Raw genomic sequence first — 19,362 nt, forward strand, 5'->3', positions numbered from 1 at the left:
ATTTATCATTAGAACATCCATATTTTACAAAACAATTCTCCCCCATCCCTTTAATTATTGATATGAGATTTACCATAGTCTTGTCTATATGGTGGTCAGTGTAGCGGTTCCAGTACATTCCCATCCCCACTCTAGACATGATACACCAGTCATGTGTACAAGTGTACCTTACTGCAATTACAAACTATAGCAAGCAAGACTCGTGTTGCTTACTGGTGCTTCACTGGAGGTTATCAGTGCAGCCCTACCAGTGCAAAAATCCTCAGGGCAGACAAGTCTTAAGGGCCAAATCCATATTCCATTGACTTCAATGGGTTTTGGATCACACACTAAATTTCTTTACCTCTTCCTGGAAATAGAAAGTTTTTCACCACTGGGTGACCAGTTTAAATCCAGCCTACTCAATAGTGACAGATATGTTACCATGGGCCATCAAACAAGTCTCTGTGACAGTTATTTGGCTTTCCTGTAAATCATTTGAAGACTTTTCAGATTGTGTAAACTCAAGTGAGAAAGTGGCATTCACAAAGTTTAAATAAGTGAATTTTACAAAGGCTGTTTAAATGTATCAAGAATCATATTAGAATAGATCTAAGTCTGCCACCATCAATGTATAGGATCACTAACGTTCATTAACAAAACAGAGCTAAAGATGATCAGCAGAAGATTAATAGTCAGGCAAAGCCACCCACAAATGGCACAAAAGATTATTTGAAGGATTTGCTACCACAGCAAAGCATGGCTGCAAAACCATACAATTCTGCATTGGGAGTGATCTAATTAACTCAGACTGCATTAATACAACAACATGCTTAAAAGAACACTTCAGGGTAAGATCTGCATGTGAGATGGCATTAACCACCACTGATGGAGCTAATCCCCTCCACATGAACGAAGCTCTTGAAGCCCTGAAAAAAACATTCAAGCCACCACCTCTAACATAAATCTATGCTCTGCTGGACTGCTGAAAGCCAGAAAAGAGTAATTCCATTTACAGGGGATGCAGTTGATACCACCCCCAGAAAAGCCACTTGTGACTGAGACTCTGAAGTCTCTGGCACCAGTGCAATGTCATTCTGAGTTTACATTGGTGTGATAAACGCAACTCATCCTCAGCCACTTCCCCGACACCAGACTTTGGAGAAGAGAAAGATAAGGGCCACATTTAAAACAGGACACCCCTCCCCCCCCATACACAACACACACTCTCCAAGACTGTAGTATATGTGTGTAAAGAATTCCTGGTGTTCACCAAAGGAATCCCCTCCCTTTGCAATCCGCAGTAGTGGAACTGGTCCTTCAAAGAGGTATGCTGATGAGGTGGGGGAGTGGTATTAATTGATTTGTTGCAACAGGCTGTTAAAAGGCAATATTAATTCAAATATTAAAGACAGGATTAATTTACATTTGTTTTTTGAAAACTTCTCGAATAGTGAGGAGCTGAAGCCCCTGACATTTTTGTCACATGATATTGACAGGCAGGACTACTTCTGAGTCACTGTAACTGATTATTAGTATACTATTCAGTGCCTACATTCACCTAATCTAGAGACCAGACCTATGTACATGCAGGAATATCAATTTTTTAATTTGTTGCTATAGCAGTTTCTATGAGCCTATCTTGCTGTTGACAGCCAAGCTCTTTAAATTAATAACACTGATCCATATGGGGCCATCACCTCTGAGAATCATAGTTGCTATGGTAAGCAACCGAGCTTGAGCCATCCCGTTTTAATGTGCACCTTTAATATTTTGTGAAATATAACTGTGAGTGGTGCAATACAGACTGCAAAGAGTCTTTGGATGGCAGTGAGTTTTAATGCCCATCATGACAGAATGGATTTGAGCTTTTGACTAGAAAGCAAAAGGCTACATATCCCATTACTGAGTTGCTGAGCCATCTAGCTCTGAACCGAATACATGACAACAGAAGAGGTACATCTTCACACATCAAAAAGCTCTAAGATTCTGACATAAAGAATATAGAAATTACCAAATCAGACCATTAGTCCATTTAACTTGTTATCCAGTCTCTGCCAGTGGCTAGTATCTAATCCTTCAGAAAAAGGCAAATAAGCCCTTAATATATCTAGTGAGTTATGCAGTTCTGTATGTGGTGGGAAAATAATTCCCTCCTGACCTCTCTTAGTGTTACATGTAAAAGTTATTAATAGTGGTAATAAAATTATCCAGTTCCCTATCAAATTAAGTCACAGATCTTCAATAGGTAATCTTTCCATAATGTATTAAAGATTTAACCACACACGTAAGCTGACAGATCTCACTGTGTTCTGTAGAATTACTGCTGTCCTTTGTCAAGGTGAGACTTACTATAATCTGATATTTGCTGTGCCTCTGTAGAAAGTTAAAATCTCATGGACAATTCAAGACTAGATACTGCCTTTGCCCCTAATCAAATAGCAGCAAACAACAAGTAAAGTATCATTGTAGTGTAAGCTCTCAGCTCCTTTCTCAGAGACAGTATAAAACTCATTAAGGATTCATTGCTTAACTAGATTGTGTTTGTGCTTCAACCATTAAATTGGCCTCACAGTAATCTATGTGGATAAGTTTATATATAGCACATATGAGAACTGACCGTACATCATTAGGCAGATCGCCTATATAAATTCATGTTAGAGTACATCTGCACTGCAAATGAAGGTGATATTGTACTGTGGGTAGATATACCAAGGCTAGTTTTAGTCTAGCTACCCTGGGTAACAATAGTAGTAGACTTGGCAACATGGTTTCAACACAGACTAGTTGACCTAGTACAAGCCTGCCAGGGACCCCGGATACATTCTCAGGTTACTAGCCTGTGTTCAAGTCTGTGCCATGAAGTCTTTACTACTCATTTAAAAAAAAACAACAAGGAGTCCAGTGGCACCTTAAAGACTAACAGATTTATTTGGGCATAAGCTTTCGTGGGTAAAAAACCTCACTTCTTCAGATGCATGGAGTGAAAGTTACAGATGCAGGCATTTATTATATAATGACACATGAAGAGAAGGGAGCTACCTCACAAGTGGAGAACCAGTGATGACAGGGCCAATTCGATCAGGGTGGATGTAGTCCACTCCCAATAATAAATGAGGAGGTGTCAATTCCAGAAAGGGCAAAGCTGCTTTTGTAATGAGCCAGCCAATCCCAGTCCCTATTCAAGTCCAAATTAACAGTGTCAAATTTGCAAATGAATTTTAGTTCTGCTGTTTTTCATTGAAGTCTGTTTCTGAAGTTTTTTTGTTCAATAGTTACTTTTAAATCTGTTATAGAATGTCCAGGGAGGTTCAAGAGTTCACATACTGGCTTTTGTATGTTACCACTCCTGATGTCCGATTTGTGTCCATTTATTCTTTTACATAGGAACTGTCCAGTTTGGCCAATGTACATGGCAAAGGGCCATTGCTGGCACATGATGGCATATATAACATTAGTAGACATGCAGGTGAATGAGCCCTGATGGTGTGGCTGATGTGGTTGGGTCCTCTGATGGTGTCGCTAGAGTAGATATGGGGACAGAGTAGGCAATGAGGTTTGCTACAAGGATTGGTTCCTGGGTTGGTGTTTCTGTGGTGTGCTGTGTAGTTGCCGGTGAGTATTTGCTTCAGGTTGGGGGGTTGTCTATAAGCGAGGACTGGCCTGCCTCCCAAGGTCTGTGAGAGTGAGGGATCATTTTCCAGGATTGGTTGTAGATCGTTGGGAGAGGTTTTAGCTGGGGGCTGTATGTGATGGCCAGTGGTGTTCTGTTATTTTCCTTGTTGGGCCTGTCCTGTAGTAGGTGATTTCTGGGTACCCGTCTCGATCTGTCAATCTGTTTCCTCACTTCCCCAGGTGAGTATTGTAGTTTTAAGAATGCTTGATAAAGATCTTGTAGTCATATGTGCAGGATCAAGGAAATGTCTCAGATCAAAGTTAGATTTAACTTCAGAAATATTTATAAAGTCATTCCTTCCCCTCCTCTAGGTTGCATATGTTCAATTCTAGTAAAGTAGGAACTGTTTTCCATAGGTCCTATGAAGACTGTTGTTGTAATTAAGTTATTACTGCCTTTTTGGACATGTTTGTGGAAGGTATCACAAGACTGTTGTTCTGACTAAGTGTGGTGGGGCGGCTGCCCCACCCGCATGTTAAAGGGAGCTGCAACAGGCCAGTGGGCCTGCGCAGACAAACAGCCCATAGGAAAAGGGCTTATTGGGAGCCAATCAAGGCCCAGATTGGAGACAGCCAGTCAAGGCCAGGCTCAGCCATATAAAAAGGTTGCTCAGGGAGAGAGCAGGCACTCTGTGCCAGGCCTTTGATAGGGGAAGGTCTGTCTCCAGAGCTGGGAGACTAGCACCTGGGACAGCAGACGGCAACTCCAGCCCGGTGTCTGCCAGGCTGCAGGCCCTGAGGGAAAGGGCCTAGCCAGTGCAAGGGGCCAAAGGGGAAGTGGCCCAGGGATGTGGACAGACGAAGGGAGAAAAGGAGGGCAGGATGGCTGCCACTAGAGGGTCCCTGGGTTGGGACCCAGAGTAGTGTGTGGGCCTGGGTCCCCCCCTTCTGCCTTGCCTTACCCCCGGCCAACAGGAGTGGCTGTCTTGGGCTGCACCAACCCCCTGCCACGGGGGTGCAGTTGCCCACATTGGCCAGGGTGCAGAGAGACAGCTGATTGACCCGCCCCCAGAAGGGGGCGAGGATGGACTAAGGAGCACTGCCAGAGGGCAGTGGCCTGAAGAGGACGCCGCCGAGCGAGGAGCAACGCAAGTCCTGACATCAGTGAGGAAGAGACGATGGATGGGACACCACTGGCAGAGGGCGCTCCCCATGAACTGAGCTTATTCCTGGAGGTAACCAGCAGGAGGTGCTGCGGTGGTGAGTCCCAACCGTCACACTAAGTCACGATGATGCAGAACTTGTCCTGAAAAACATGTACAGGATTCCTTGTGGTTATATCCACAATTCCCTGTAAATCTGTCCAATTGCCTTCATCTTAACAACTTTAGAGAATAATACGTTGTCCACTTACTGAGTGCTATACTTATTTTCCTCACACAGCACCAAAACATATTTGCTTGTGGGGGAAGGAAACTAAGATTCTGAGCTATTGTATCTCTGGAGTTCTGATAAGCTGTTTAGCAATTATCCTCCTGTCCTCCAGGCTTGTCTTTACAAATAGGAACTGGAATTTATGCTCTAATCAAATAACAGTGTCATTTTGAAAGTCTCATGATGCATAAGAGAAAACATGTTGAGTACAGACATTTGTTGTGATCTGCCTTTCTAGAAAGATAATACCAGGATACAACTGTGACTAATAAATAATTTTTCTTGGTTAGAGGATTCTGCCTTCAGAACCACATCCTATAGCAAAGGAAATACAGGTTATTTTAATTAGTTGGATGTTAATACAAGTATAATGTTGTTTTAACTTTGTAGACCAAAGACAAAAAAGTTTGAAGAGACAGGAAGGATACTCAAGGAAATGAGACTCCCCCTCCAGCTGCTTCTCATCTCCACGTATGACCACACTGCATATTACTTGCTTAGCAAGAGTCCTGTGCCTGGCTAAGCATAAAATCCAAAATATCCTTATTCTGCCATTCAGAAGTATGGTTCCAATAAGTAAACAGGCAAAGCACATTTGGCAGTTAATGTAAGTTTGGATTGAACTCCTATTCAATGCTCTGATTTCAAAATCCATGAACATCGTCATATATTGGAAGTTGTAATATAACTTTAAAAAACCCACCCACCCAAAGCAATAATTAACAAGAGGGAGGTGGTTTCTAGTCTGCTTCAGATACTTTTCTATGCAAGTGTGACTTTATTTTTTTCTTAGTCTGGAGTATTTCTAATGTTCCCTGCTGGAAACCATTTATCAGTTTAATGAACAAATTCAAGGAAGACTAACCATAGGGGTGGAGGAGGGATGATATGATTCCTTTGTTGCTCACATAGTATAACTATCCAGCTTTCAGTAAATCTGACACCAAACATTAAATTAACTGAAATGAAAACCTCATTTTGAACTGTGCTTTCCCATACATACCAAACAGCCTGTGAAAAGCCTTAGATTTTTATGTCCAAATCCATTAAACATACTGCAGAAAAAAAGGAAAGCAAACGGATGGTTGAATATATGCTCACAGAAAGCTTCCATACTTTGTTAACTTCATAGCTGAATTGATCCACGGGGTGCAAAGCACTGAGCATACTAAATGGCATGGCATAGCATAAGTGGAAATGGAACTGCACACCAAATGAAATAGGAATATTTGGAAGAACTTCAGCATGCAAGTTATTTTGTGTGGCCCCTGTACATCTAAGCACAGACGTTAAGCAATTACTGCTCATAGGAAGTCATTCTGTATTTAAAGGAATAGTGTTTCAGTATTGACAGTAGATTAGCAGTTCTCTCACTAGGCTGTGTTTTGTAATTACATGATTGTCTACACATGCATAGCCAGGCACATGTACACTGCATCATGAAATGTCATTTAAATATTGCACTCACCAATTTGCAATATGCTAACACACCTCAACTTCAAGCCCTGAATAAGCTTAATATGCCCTCTTTTGATAAAGCACTAAGCACAACTATCTAAAGTCAGCAGGAGGAGGTTAATGGCAGTGAACTAGAATAAAACTAAATGTCACTACATCTTACTTTTCTATAAAACCTTCTAAGTAGATAAGACATGTTCAGAAAGCTGTAAAATGTGCCCTTTGCTTACAAGAAAAAGGTCAGTTCTGTACTAACAAATTGTAATAGGTTAGTCATAAATGATCATATCAACTGAGATATGGTACCTTACACATACTTTAAATATTGTTACAACTACTTTAGTCAGAGATCCTGTTTTGCATAACACTGAGTACTTTGCATATTAAAATAATATGAATCAAGAAAATGAAAATTTGAAAAAAGGGAGAACCATCAATTTAGTACCATGAAACCTGTCCAACTAATCACCCGTAAGGCTGCCTCTGGCATAAGAGATTGACTCAACAAGTGCCCAGACACACACAGTACAATCCTACTCAATGCACTTTAGAAGACCACATCCACTAGGCAACCTGTTTTTGTCAGTCTTTTGCATGGTCACTTAAAAGAGGTTTCATTACCTGTTCAGATATTATCTGGAAGTAAAAGATCAAATTAACGAAAATACTTCATTCTGAATAATCTCCAGAGTATAAATTTGTCTAGACAAATACAGTGTGGATGGGAATAGGATAACACCCCACTTGATCAAAAAAATAAATAACTATACCTAAAATATGTTGCAAAAATACAGTAACAAACTCATGTTCTGGGGATGTTCTATTATACTAGAGAAATCAACATCTCAAGCAGGCAAGAGACACTGCATTGACAATTCTTATCAATGTCATACAAGATTTTTGTTGTATAACCATTAGGGCTAGAATAATTTACATTAACAGTTCCCATTGTTGTGATCTATGTGTTTTTATTCAAGTAGTTTCTATCAAATAAATAAAGCCAAGTATGCTTACTAGCAATATCTTTGGAGGAAGTGGCAATGTTAATACACATTCCACTCGCAATTACTTGCTTATACTTATTTTGAGTGGGGAATTTTAATGAGAGCTATCTGGTAGCTAATTGTTTAATTACAAACAATTAAGACAATATGCCACAATTAAAAAAAGCATGTGTGAAAGGGTGAGGTCTTGCACCTGTCTACACAGACAATTCAGAGGCCTTCAGTTGTTAAACACCACCATGTAGTTTACTTGCATTGCTCTTCACACCACCTTACTGATCCATATACCACATCAGTTGCAGCATGTTTTGCCTCAGCCCTCTCCAAGGAGAGAAGAGATTTTCTTGATTCTGGCTGTCCTAGACTGCCTTTCCCCCCAGCACTGTCTCTCTACTCTTTGCATTAATGGGTAATTAGCTCTTTAATCCTCCCCAGCCCATTCTAATCTGCTAATTAGGCACAGTCAGGTCCACAGGAGGAGGGGAAAGGGAGGAGTTAATTAGCATTTAAGTGATCAGTGTGGTCTCAACTGTTGGTTCCCAGCACTCTCACAGCCTGAGATAGCAAAGACACAACAACAACAAAATCTAGTCCTCCATCTATTTTGGTCTTTGCTTTCCAGAGGGGTGGCAAACCTTCTTGCCTAAGTAAGAGCCAAAGAAGATAGCACTACCTGTGTTGTCCCTGCTCTGTGCTAAGAGAATCCCAGCCTCTTGGGGTGAAATCCAGGGTCCCCTGAGGTCAATGGCAAAACTTCACCCCAAGACTGTAAATTTGGCACTTTCCACTAATGTTAATATTCATTTAAGCCTTTTAATATACTGATCAGGGGGACTGCTAACGAGCATTTCATAACAGTTTCTCACAATGAGGCAGTACATAATACAGTCATCGGTGACAGGATAATCATGTTACCCACATTATAAAACACAATCACCCGCCACATCATTAATTGCAATGTTTACATGCTACCGAGTTTAAAAGTCACCAGTTTGGAAACCACCATAAGGATGATGCATGTTAATGAAATGTTAACACTGTTTTGTTGAGGGCCATATAGCTATACTGTACTAACTAACAGATAATCACACTAATGCTTACAAGATAGTAATCACATCTCTGCTCCCTGATTATAGCCTATCAAAGAACTCCCCCTCTCCATTCAAATTGAAATACTTACCTTTGAACTGTCTTTTTGGAATGGCATTTCTTATTGTAGAACAGGAGTACTTGTGGCACCTTAGAGACTAACAAATTTATTGGTGCCACAAGTACTCCTGTTCTTCTTTTTGCGGATACAGACTAACACAGCTGCTACTCTGAAACCTGTCATTTCTTATTGTAGCTCTTATGTTGCAAGTCTGCTAGGGCAGCAGCTTGAGCTGCCTGGCAATCTGTGCTTAGCATACCTAGTACTCCTATGAGGTAATAGCTGTAGCTCTTTTCATTTATAGCGTAATCATTTAAAAAAAATACGAAAAAGCTAAAGTAGTTATTGGCTCTTGTGTTCCTTTTTTTAAACTCCACTTTTATGTCCTTTCAGTCAAAGCACATTTTGGGTATAGAGAATATATTGGTTTTTTATCTGTACAATTACATTTTACATAATATATTCAGCTGACATCTGCACTTCACCACTAGTAATGATAGAAAGATGCTCTAATGTTCACTTGTTCTGTAATGAATTCTATATTTCATGAATCATAGAAAATACAGTTCTTATAAGCAGTCATAAAATGCAGGTGGCTAAAGTAGTAAAATGCAATAACATGGAGGCTATCATTTTCTATTTCATTGTAGGATTAGTTAAGGAGCCAGAGAAAGGAAAAAATAATAATATACATACAATACATTTTTTTCTGATTTTTCAGGGCACCTTTATCTTATTGTAGCAGTTTGTAATTATGCATGGAAAATTACTCAACTGCAGCAACAAAATTGTTCACCTTCTACAGAGTCATGGCCAAAATCAAACTATAGCTATAATAACAATGGCAATTTTAACAAAAAATTTAATTTTAATATTAGTGGTTTGGGTTCCCACTTTTTAAAAGTTAAGTACATAGTCTTAATCTCAGATTTCTCTATAGTTGATCTAACCTCAGAATGTTCAGAGTTTAGATCCTTTTACAACACTTCTGAAAGCTTCCTTCTACCAAAAATACTCTGCTTTTTTCAAATTCCTAATTTCTCTGACCTCATAACTCCATTTCTATATTTCCATAACATCAATCTTTCACATTGTAAAACAAACACACACAATCAGCCTACCTTCTGACCCAAATTGTATTATTGCCCAGAGGCAAATTTGAATGTTTTTTCTGAGAAATATTGTCATTCAGCCAACAATTTTGTGGTAAAATGACATTTTTTCATTGTGAAAACTGCCTTTCATTCTAACAAAAATTATATATATAGAATAGCCATACTAACTTTTCTTTATATATAAAAAACTTATATAAAAATTTATATATATATATAAGTTTTTTATATATAAAGAAAAGTTAGTATGGCTATTCTACAATAATCCTAAGGGTCATGGCACATAGCCCATTCATACCATGGAAATTTTCCTTCATAATCATTGCTACAACTCTTTAAGGCCTTTCTGTGTTAAATATAGGCCTTGTCCACACTGGTGGTGGCATGGAGGCGTAGCTCCATGCGCCAGTGAAATGCTCTGGCAGGGAAGAAGCAGCTAGGAAAGGCTCTGGCAGCCTGTGCTGTTGGAGCCTTTCCCCACCGGATGGAGCTGCTGGAGGCCTTCCCCCTGCCAGAGTCTTTCCTCATGGTGGAAAGTCTTTCCTCCAGCACCTTCCTGCATGAGGGAAAAGCTTTAGCTGCAATGTGGTGCTGGGGCCTTTCCCTGCTGCCCCCCCCCCGCTTCCAGAGCCTTTTCTCACTGCCGAGTTCTTTCATTGCAGTGGGGAAAGCCTCTGGCAGCAGGAGGCATAGCACCTCTAAAAGAACCAGTGTAGATGGGGGAAGCACTGCTTGGGCCTGTAGAGAACTGTACATACTCTAAGGCGCTGTTGTGTCTTTATCCTACTCACTTAAGCAATGTCTTACCCTCTGCACAGCTATTTATACTCATGGTAAGGGGACATGCAGTTTATGTACTTTGCACATCATCATAATCAATCTGCAATGGAGACCTGCCATGAGTCAGTGTATAGTTACATTCATCATGTACAGAATTATATTTATCTGGCTAAACTGTACTAGCAAATGTCATCTTCGCAGACTCCTCCATCTTCAGTAGCATTATTTGATTGCTGATAGCTTTGATCAGCAATCTTTGGAAAGGTACACAGGAGAAGATCATCAGTGGGGCAGCCTTTAGACAGCAACAGGCAGCCTGTCTGATTTTTCTCCCCCTACTGCTGTTGGAGCTAGAGTGAAGTCCAGCAGAACCCACTGGTGGTGGGCTTGATGGGAGTTTTATTCACTCCCTTCTCCCCTTTTTACTGACGTGTTTTAATACTTTTCCCCATTGTCTGCCTTCATTGTCCCTGTGTGTGCAGTATTATATAGATTGCCTTCCAGCAGAGGCAGGACATTCTGTTCCCATCCTGTAACAAGGTTGGACTCACCGCTGCAGCCCCTCCTGCTGGTCGTCTTGGGAATTAGCTCTCTCAGCCTTGGAGCACCCTCTGCAGGTCGGTGATCCGCCTTGCCACTTCTGGCCCCTGTGTCCCTCCTGGACCCGGTGCCCTGTTGTCTGGGGTGCTGCCCCTGGCAGTAACCCCTCACTGCTCTGGGTCTCCCCCTCCCAGGGGAACCCCTCTCACACTATCCCCACCTTGCCTCAGTGTAAGGCTACTGCCTGTCACCAACTAGCCCCACTCCCTGGGGCAGACTGCAGTGTAAGCCACTCCTCATCATCAAGGTTGGGTTTGGACCTGCTGCCTACCCCTGGGCTGCCCTCTGAACCCCTAGCCTTTTGCTAGGCCGCAGCCTGGAGCTTTCCAGGCTGGAGTTCCCAGGCTCCGCTGCCTTTCTCCAGCCCTGCTCCACTCAGGTACCCTGTCTCTAGCTCCCTGTAGCCAAGCCCATCTCCCTTTGCAAGCAGAGAGTGACTTCCTTTGGGCTGCTGGCTCACAGCCTTTTACAGAGACCAGCTGGGCCTGATTGGGGCATAGCCCAGCTGTGGCTACTTCCCCAGTCAGCCTAGCTTTTCCCTGCCACAGCCCTTTCCCTGTCTGTTTTAAGCCCTTCAGGGCAGGAGCGGGGTAACCACCCACTACACACCCCTGTTGCTCTCTACTCATCCGTTGGCTGGTTTGTATTCCCCAATGGCAAGAAGACTAGTATAATTTAGATGTAAGAATCTTTAAAGGTGCTATGCCTCCTGCATTTTGCTCTGGGATGTAGCTGACTGTTTCTATAGTTCAGAAAGAATTTTTTTGTAGCATGGCTGGTGTTTTAGAAGGTTTTTGATTTCCCTTGAGCATCCCATACTGTATCAACTGGCCTGTCAATCAGCATGGTTAGGGGTTAATTTTTGGAAAACCAAGTAGAGTATGTATTAATCATTCAGTTTTGTCAAACATGTCAAGAAAATGTGGGTGGGGGAAGGTTCAGTTTTGGAACTAAAATGTCTCTCAATTTTTGCAAAACTATTTTCCTTTTTCCAAAAAGCTGTAATGAACAGGTTGTGATTTCAATGAATGTTAATTTGCTTTTGATAAAATAGCTTGTATGATTAAGGTTTAGCCAATGGCTTGGTTGCAAACTGATTCCTGTGGGTAATTGCCTCCAGGGCTGCCCGTGGGGGGTGGGGGGAGAGGGGGGACAAGTGGGGCAATTTTCCCCAGGCCCTCACAAGAATGTCGGAGGCTCCTCCCCACCTCCGCCTTCCCCCATCCCCCGGCGTCTCAGCGCGCCGCATCCAGGAGCTGCCCTGGACACCACTGCATCGGCGCGGCTCAAGTGGGGCCTGAGGTCCTCCCGCTCGGAGCCGCGTGGTCAGGGGTGGGGCTGCGAGCTCCGGTGGGCCGAACGGCAGGAGCTCCTGGACACAGCTCGCAGAGAAGGGGGAGGCGGCATGGGAGGCGGCAGGGGAGGCCCCTCTGAGCCGGGCACCTCCCAACCCCATCCCCCCCAGCCCTGACCCCCAACCCCTTTGAGCCAGGCACCCCCCGACCCCATGTCCCCCACAGCTCTGACCCCCAGCTCTGAGCCCAGCCCCCCTGAGACTGGCACCCCCCGACCCCATCACCCTCCCAGCCCTGGGCAACAGTTGTGCCACCCCCAGGCAGCGACAGCCCATTGGCACCAACCATCACCATCACCCAGTGACAGCCCATTATGTAATTGCAAATGTATACATACCATTAAAGCATTTAATGTTTTTAAATAATGTATTTCGTGTATTTTCAAATTATTAAAAATTAATTTTTGAATTTCACTGGTTATTTTTTACATTTCCAAATACATGTTACTAGAGTATTGCAACTTTTTTTATGGAAGGGGTCCCCGAAATTGCTTTGCCCCAGGCCCCCTGAATCCTCTGGGCAGCCCTGATTGCCTCTTATGACTTGGCGTGTTAGCCACATGTTGTTTATATTGCTTGACTGTGTGATCTCATTTTAATGAAGATGCTGACTGTAAGCTCTTTGGGACAAGGAGCATCTTTTTGTTCTGTGTTTGTACACCTAGCACAACGGGGTCCTGGTCCATGTCTGGAGATCTTGCACATTTTAACAGTACAACAATACATGTCTGCTTAGGAGTTGTCCCATTGACTGTTTTCAAGTTATCTCCAAACCTTCATAATCTGACAAATTTAAGTTGCAAGAAAAACTTTTTTTTTTTTTTTAACAATGGCTTTCTGGAGTGAAGGCTCATCGCTATTTGAGCTAGTATTCATGACATACTCTTTCAAATGCAATCCTATATATAAAATAAAACAATTTCTTTTCCCTGAGCGTTCTCAAGCAAATAAAAAGGAGTTATGAATACCAAAAGCTAATTTGTTTGCAAGACTATGCCACAAGTATTTTTTGTCATTCAGCTGGACTCATGCCTAAGCGGATACCAAAATCCAGGGCCTTCTAGCCAGAAAAGCATGATTTCATCCTTTCTAGAATAATGAATTTCTTACAATTCTAGTGGTCTAACCATTTGTTCAATGTTAAGACAGTGCAAGTGAGAAAAGAAAAACACTTAGTCTCACATGTGAGCTTAGATTTTTCAAAGGAGTATGCAGTTATGATACTCACACCACTTAGCTATTATCCTAACACCGCAGCAAAATTCTGCAATTTGAAAGAGTGAGCACACAGCATTATTGAGAGATTAGAGATAAAACACATATTCCTAAACTCTCTCTGAACAGGTACATGATACGTGACCAAAGGACATAACTTGATGGAGCACATCCTCCCCTACACCCAATAAAACCCCCAATAAAACCTACACATTTCCCTCAAACACGCACATCACCCACATACCGTTTTGGAACTGACTTGACAATACTGTAGGATGTTCAATTAGGTGTAAAAGAATAGTCACTACATTTCTGTCCAGTGGAAATACTTGAAGGAGTAACAAAAGTGTGGCCTGCCACCCCCTTGTATACTTGAGTCTGGCAAGGATCAATGTACTGAATACTCTGTGCTATTAATAGGACTGTTAAAATGAACCTTATGTTTACTACTATGAGCAAGCTTGAATTTTATATCCTCACTTCATAGCAACTCCAGGATATATAAAATTAGCTCACTATCAGGCTCTGCTTGCCTTATTATTACACAAAAATAATGCATCGTACATTAAGGTAGCAAATTGTTGAATACCTTCTTAGCAAATCTGCCCAAATATTAGCATTTTCATTTTATAAGGTCATTTTGACAAAGTCTGCTTGGCTGAAATAGACAGCCTGAAGCACCAGGGCCATTGCACTTTCATTGCAATACAATCACTTAAATTGAAATATGTTGCAGTCTTTCTAATTAAAAAGCTTGAGAACTTGAAGCCATAAAGGTATTTAATTGATTTTTTTCAAACAAAATTTATTCTTTAGACTGTTGAATATGGACTTTTTTTACAATAACTGAAAGGGCAGTTTAGTCTGTGCAGTGGTACAGTTTTAAATAGATTGATTGCAGATAGTGAAAATAGAGGGTCTGCTAGTGTTGCGGGGGAGGGGTATGTGCCACTTCTCTTCTACACCATTGTTTTGTGGTTGTAGAAAAGCAGTGATTATTACTGCTTCGCTGAATATAATACATAGCTGAGAACACATGATCAGCTTTTGAATTTCATGTGTATTTTATGATTTTCAACAGGAAACCTTTTTATTTATTTATTTATTGTTTATGCAATTGTCACTAAGATTGTTTACCAGGATGAATCATTAGGAAATTAGATCACATAAAAAGAAAGTGGTACAAAATTTGGAGGTTTACATTTATAGGACTGAATGAAACTGCATGTGCATATATTTTTGGTTGATGTAGATTTGCACCATGACTTTTTAATCTAATTATATCTTGAAACTCATCACAAATCATTGTATTACCCAGTTTCCAGCCAAAACTATTCCATGTGTTTGCATTTTGCTATGCAAGTTTCAAGGGCTTCCAATAAGTGTATTCTAAAAAAGTATATTAGTCCCACTTTAGTTAAAATAGAGTCTTGTCTGAACTGCACATAATAATGTTATTGATATGGGTTAGTAAGGAAAGTCAGTGAAGCTTCACTGATCTTGAATATCTATAGAGCATTTGGTCTCAGAACAGTACCAGTCCTAATAACAGTCAACAGATAGAGTTAAGAATTTACAGCTCAAGATTTTTCTGTGTATCATACTTCTTTTTTGAAGCAATTTGTTCAAGGAAGATAGTTGAGATAGAGGAGTGGAAGGAGAAGAGATGTGTCAAATTGTTCAGCAGTAATTTGAAAACTGTGGGAACCAACGAGTTCATTATTCCAACTACTTAAAAGGGTAGTTGGATTTGTACCTCACATTAACAAAAAAATAATTTGGACTTCAACTATTTGTCAGTCAAAGTTTCTAAGCAAGAGGTAGTATGAACACCCACAAAAATTAAGCAAATTAAATATAGTAGATAAAGCTGGACTCCTGGCCTCTGCTGAGTCAGCCACATACGCCAAAACCATGAAAAAAAATATTTTACAAATGAAAGTGAAATGAGAGTAATGATTGTGAGGATGAAAAGATGGGTGGTTACTACAGCCACTAGATATTAAGTTATTTAGTATGACCAGAACTATTTCCAGTGTTTCATACAAAAGGCTTGGGCATCACTAGCTAAAGCAAGAATCAATGTAATGAGTTCTTGATATTGGTTGGGCCTTTAAGAAATTAATAGTAACAAACTCATATTAACATGACTTATCTATTGGAAGACATGGCAATGATCCTTCTCTTCCCCCCCCCACCCCACTCCCCCCACACATCCTTTGGGGCTCTAAGAGCCTGTTCATTAGCAACTACCATCACCACACCCTACTATTCTAACCCAAACTCCTTTATGAGGACTCAGCTTAATCACCGAGGTCATTGTTGAGCAAGACCTCCCCACTATAGATGTTAAGAATGCTACCTCAATAGCAATCATTGGGTCTTCCAGCCAGAGAAGCAAAACAAGGACCTGAAACCCAATAAAACTTTTTTATGGCAGTATGGCTCATTAACACTAGTTTGCCAGTTCAGCCCACACATTACCAAGAGTGGGACCTAGAGCCTCTGGCCATATTATCTATAAAATAAATGCACTTTTAATAAGTGTTATATTATAACAGTAGATCAAGCTCTTCTCCTTTAAAATGTGTGTGTCTTGGAGTTGCATCTATTACATAGCAGTGGGAGACAACATTCGATGCTGTTGGTATATCAATTAGTGTTGATACCAAAAGCAAAGTTTTCAAAGTGGAGTTCAACAAGGGTTTCTGCAAATATTCAGGTACCTATTTGCACCTACACATGGATAGTTAAGTTATTACCATCTGATATGCCTTGCAAACTTAGGGATTTGCAGAATCTTATTGCATCTATCCTGGTTGAGACTTTGGCCTAAAATCTCTGCCCCTAAGTGTTCAATATGACTATTGATAGAGGCCATTAAAAATTCAGAATCTGCCAAAACTTACCACATGTTGGTAACTAATGCGACAAAATATATATATATAAACACACTACAATTTAGTAACTGCTGGCCAATGTTGATTTTTCAAAGGAATGCCCAAAATGTTACATTTCAGCTTTACAAGTGCTTTTTTCCAGTACAATGTCTGTTTGCTTCCAAATAAACCAGAACAGTCAGTTAAGAACTATGAGCACATTGACCCATTGTAGGATTTACCATGTTGCAGAATGTTTAGGAGCTTCAATAAAGTTGTTACAAGAGCTCAAAAAGTGCTTTTTCAAGAGCAGCCATTTTTGAAATGAACACTAAATATTACCACCACTAGTGTAATCTTTTATGCTGTATTGGGTTCAAACTCCCTCCATTCATATGATAAGTCATGTTAGAAGACATTTTAATGCTTGGAGATTTGTGGTCTTAATTGTATTGTTAAATTTTAAATACAAGTCTGGGAACTTCTCAAGATTTTCAAGCTTCTTAAACTCAATTTTTGAAATACATTTTATTGAACTCCTTGCTGGAGCAGCCCCTAAGACCAAACAAGGAGCTGGGCTCTAATGAATGTAATATGTCAATATTCATGGGGAAATTGGTTCCAAGAAATTGCAAGTTCAGGAAGAGTATTTGAACAGCCTTTTCCTTTGGAATGACAAGATATTTTTCTTTCTTCAAACCTAATGTATTGGGCGCTCTTATTTGGCCTCCTGAACATTCAATCTCCATGCTTCAGAAAGATTATTTTGTAAGTTTTAGTTGCACAACATGGATGAGTTCAAAACTAAGCTGATTTTATTTGAAAAAAAAAATCTTTTAAAATCACTGAAAATTAACAAATGTTGAGTAAAATGAAAGGGACTACAAACAGTAAAGCTTCCCCAATTCCAACTTTAACCCCATTTTAAGTGTACCCTAGGGTGAATGATGTGTATATATAACTCAATGCAATGGAAATAATCTTGCAAATAAGGACATGAAACGGAAGGAAGCTTTAAGATAGATGTTTAAATATCTTTATAAATGGGGATCATCCACCCCATTTCATTGGAATCACCGTATAAAAGCTGCAATACCAATGAAATATGAAATGCTTTAACTGAAATCATTGACTGTCATTACGATAAGGGTTTCTCATTGGAATAAAATAGGATTCTGTCTGTGCCCATATGATTGCAGCAGTGCTATTACACAGTTGTCTCAGGGAAATTGCTGAACATTTATACAGTTGTCATGATCTCCATATAAATGTATGAAGTACTGCTGACACCACTATGCAACTCCTATCTTAATCTGTGATGTCTGAATCTGTATATCTGACTCTGGATATATTTGAACTCAGTGCATTAACCATTTCCTTTGAAGACATTAATGTCTGATGATCAAAACATATTTACTTCTAACCAATAATCCCTGGATCACTGACCTGAGACACTGATACAGCTTTTCCAGAGCCATCATCGTGCATCATGTAGTTGTGATTTTCAGCAATAAGTAGCTATAATAGGAATAGCCTAGAGGAGGAGAAGTAGCATCAGTTTCATTTGTCTCTACCTTTCTCTCTCTACCCAAACACTCAAATGCTTTCACCATTTCATTTTACTTTTGTACATAGATAATCAAAATGGAGTAGCTAGGAATGTGAACTCCTGCTACCCAAAAGGTAGTGTGTATGGGGCATACAACTGGATTAATTTATTCTCAGAAATACTTGGAATGTTAAATTGCTGTGATGTAAGATATTAAACCCATAAGTTAATGCCACTCTTGCTTCATTAACGAGACACTGAGGTTAAACTACCTTGAAAAGTTACTCTCTACCTTGACTTGAGGGAAGAATTCCACTGTACTTACTGGAGAAATGAAATCAATAATTTTTCCTATCTACAGCTCCCTCCTTTACCCTTACCTGTCCACTCTGTAATTTGTTGCAAATATCTGAGATCTTCCTTGATGGTAAACTAGAGTTAGTCTTTCATAGAGCAAAAGCCATTGCCCACACTCCAATGCCATCACTTAAATACCACATGAGAATGATGAAGAACATGTCCACTGTTTACTGCTCCTCATATGCATCAGAAGCGTTGCACAGCATACAGAGTAAAGGATGCTTCTGTTATATTGTAGCAGATATTTGTTGTGCTGTACATTACTCCTATTTTAAAGCAAAGTTTAAAAGTCTATTCAATATTTAAATTAATAGACAGTAATTGTTTCTTCAGTCATCACCCATTTTATTTGAACATTCAGTCTCTCTATAGTGGTTTAATATTTAGAATACCTAGAATATGAACAAAATTTAATAACTTTGCCTTAAACAGTATCAGATGTTTCACATAAGCAGTTATCAATATGACTGGCAAACCTTATGTTCCTTTATTCTTTTAAAACACTTAAAAAGGAGCAGAATAGGAGAGCCAAATTACATGCAAATGTAACAAAGCTAATGGCATTCTGAGCACTATAATTTTTATATTTGATACCTTAATTATTTACATTTGTTATGTTAGTGTTACTAACGTTTTCATCTCTTAATTTCCCTGTTACTATTCAAGAGTAGAAAAATTAAAAAAGCAAACAAAAAACCCAGAGCTGTGAAAGTACAGAAGCTTGCAGATTTTGCCAGTAGAGCTGAGAAATAAAAACACAGGAGAATTAAAATACAGGGGACTCCACTGAATTAAACAGGAGTTTTGACACTGACTACAAACAGGGCCAAGATTTCACTTGTAAGTTCCAACAGCTTCATCAACTGACTTTGG

Source organism: Trachemys scripta, chromosome 9 (assembly GCF_013100865.1).
Source record: "Trachemys scripta elegans isolate TJP31775 chromosome 9, CAS_Tse_1.0, whole genome shotgun sequence".
In the NCBI taxonomy this organism is placed as follows: domain Eukaryota; kingdom Metazoa; phylum Chordata; order Testudines; family Emydidae; genus Trachemys; species Trachemys scripta.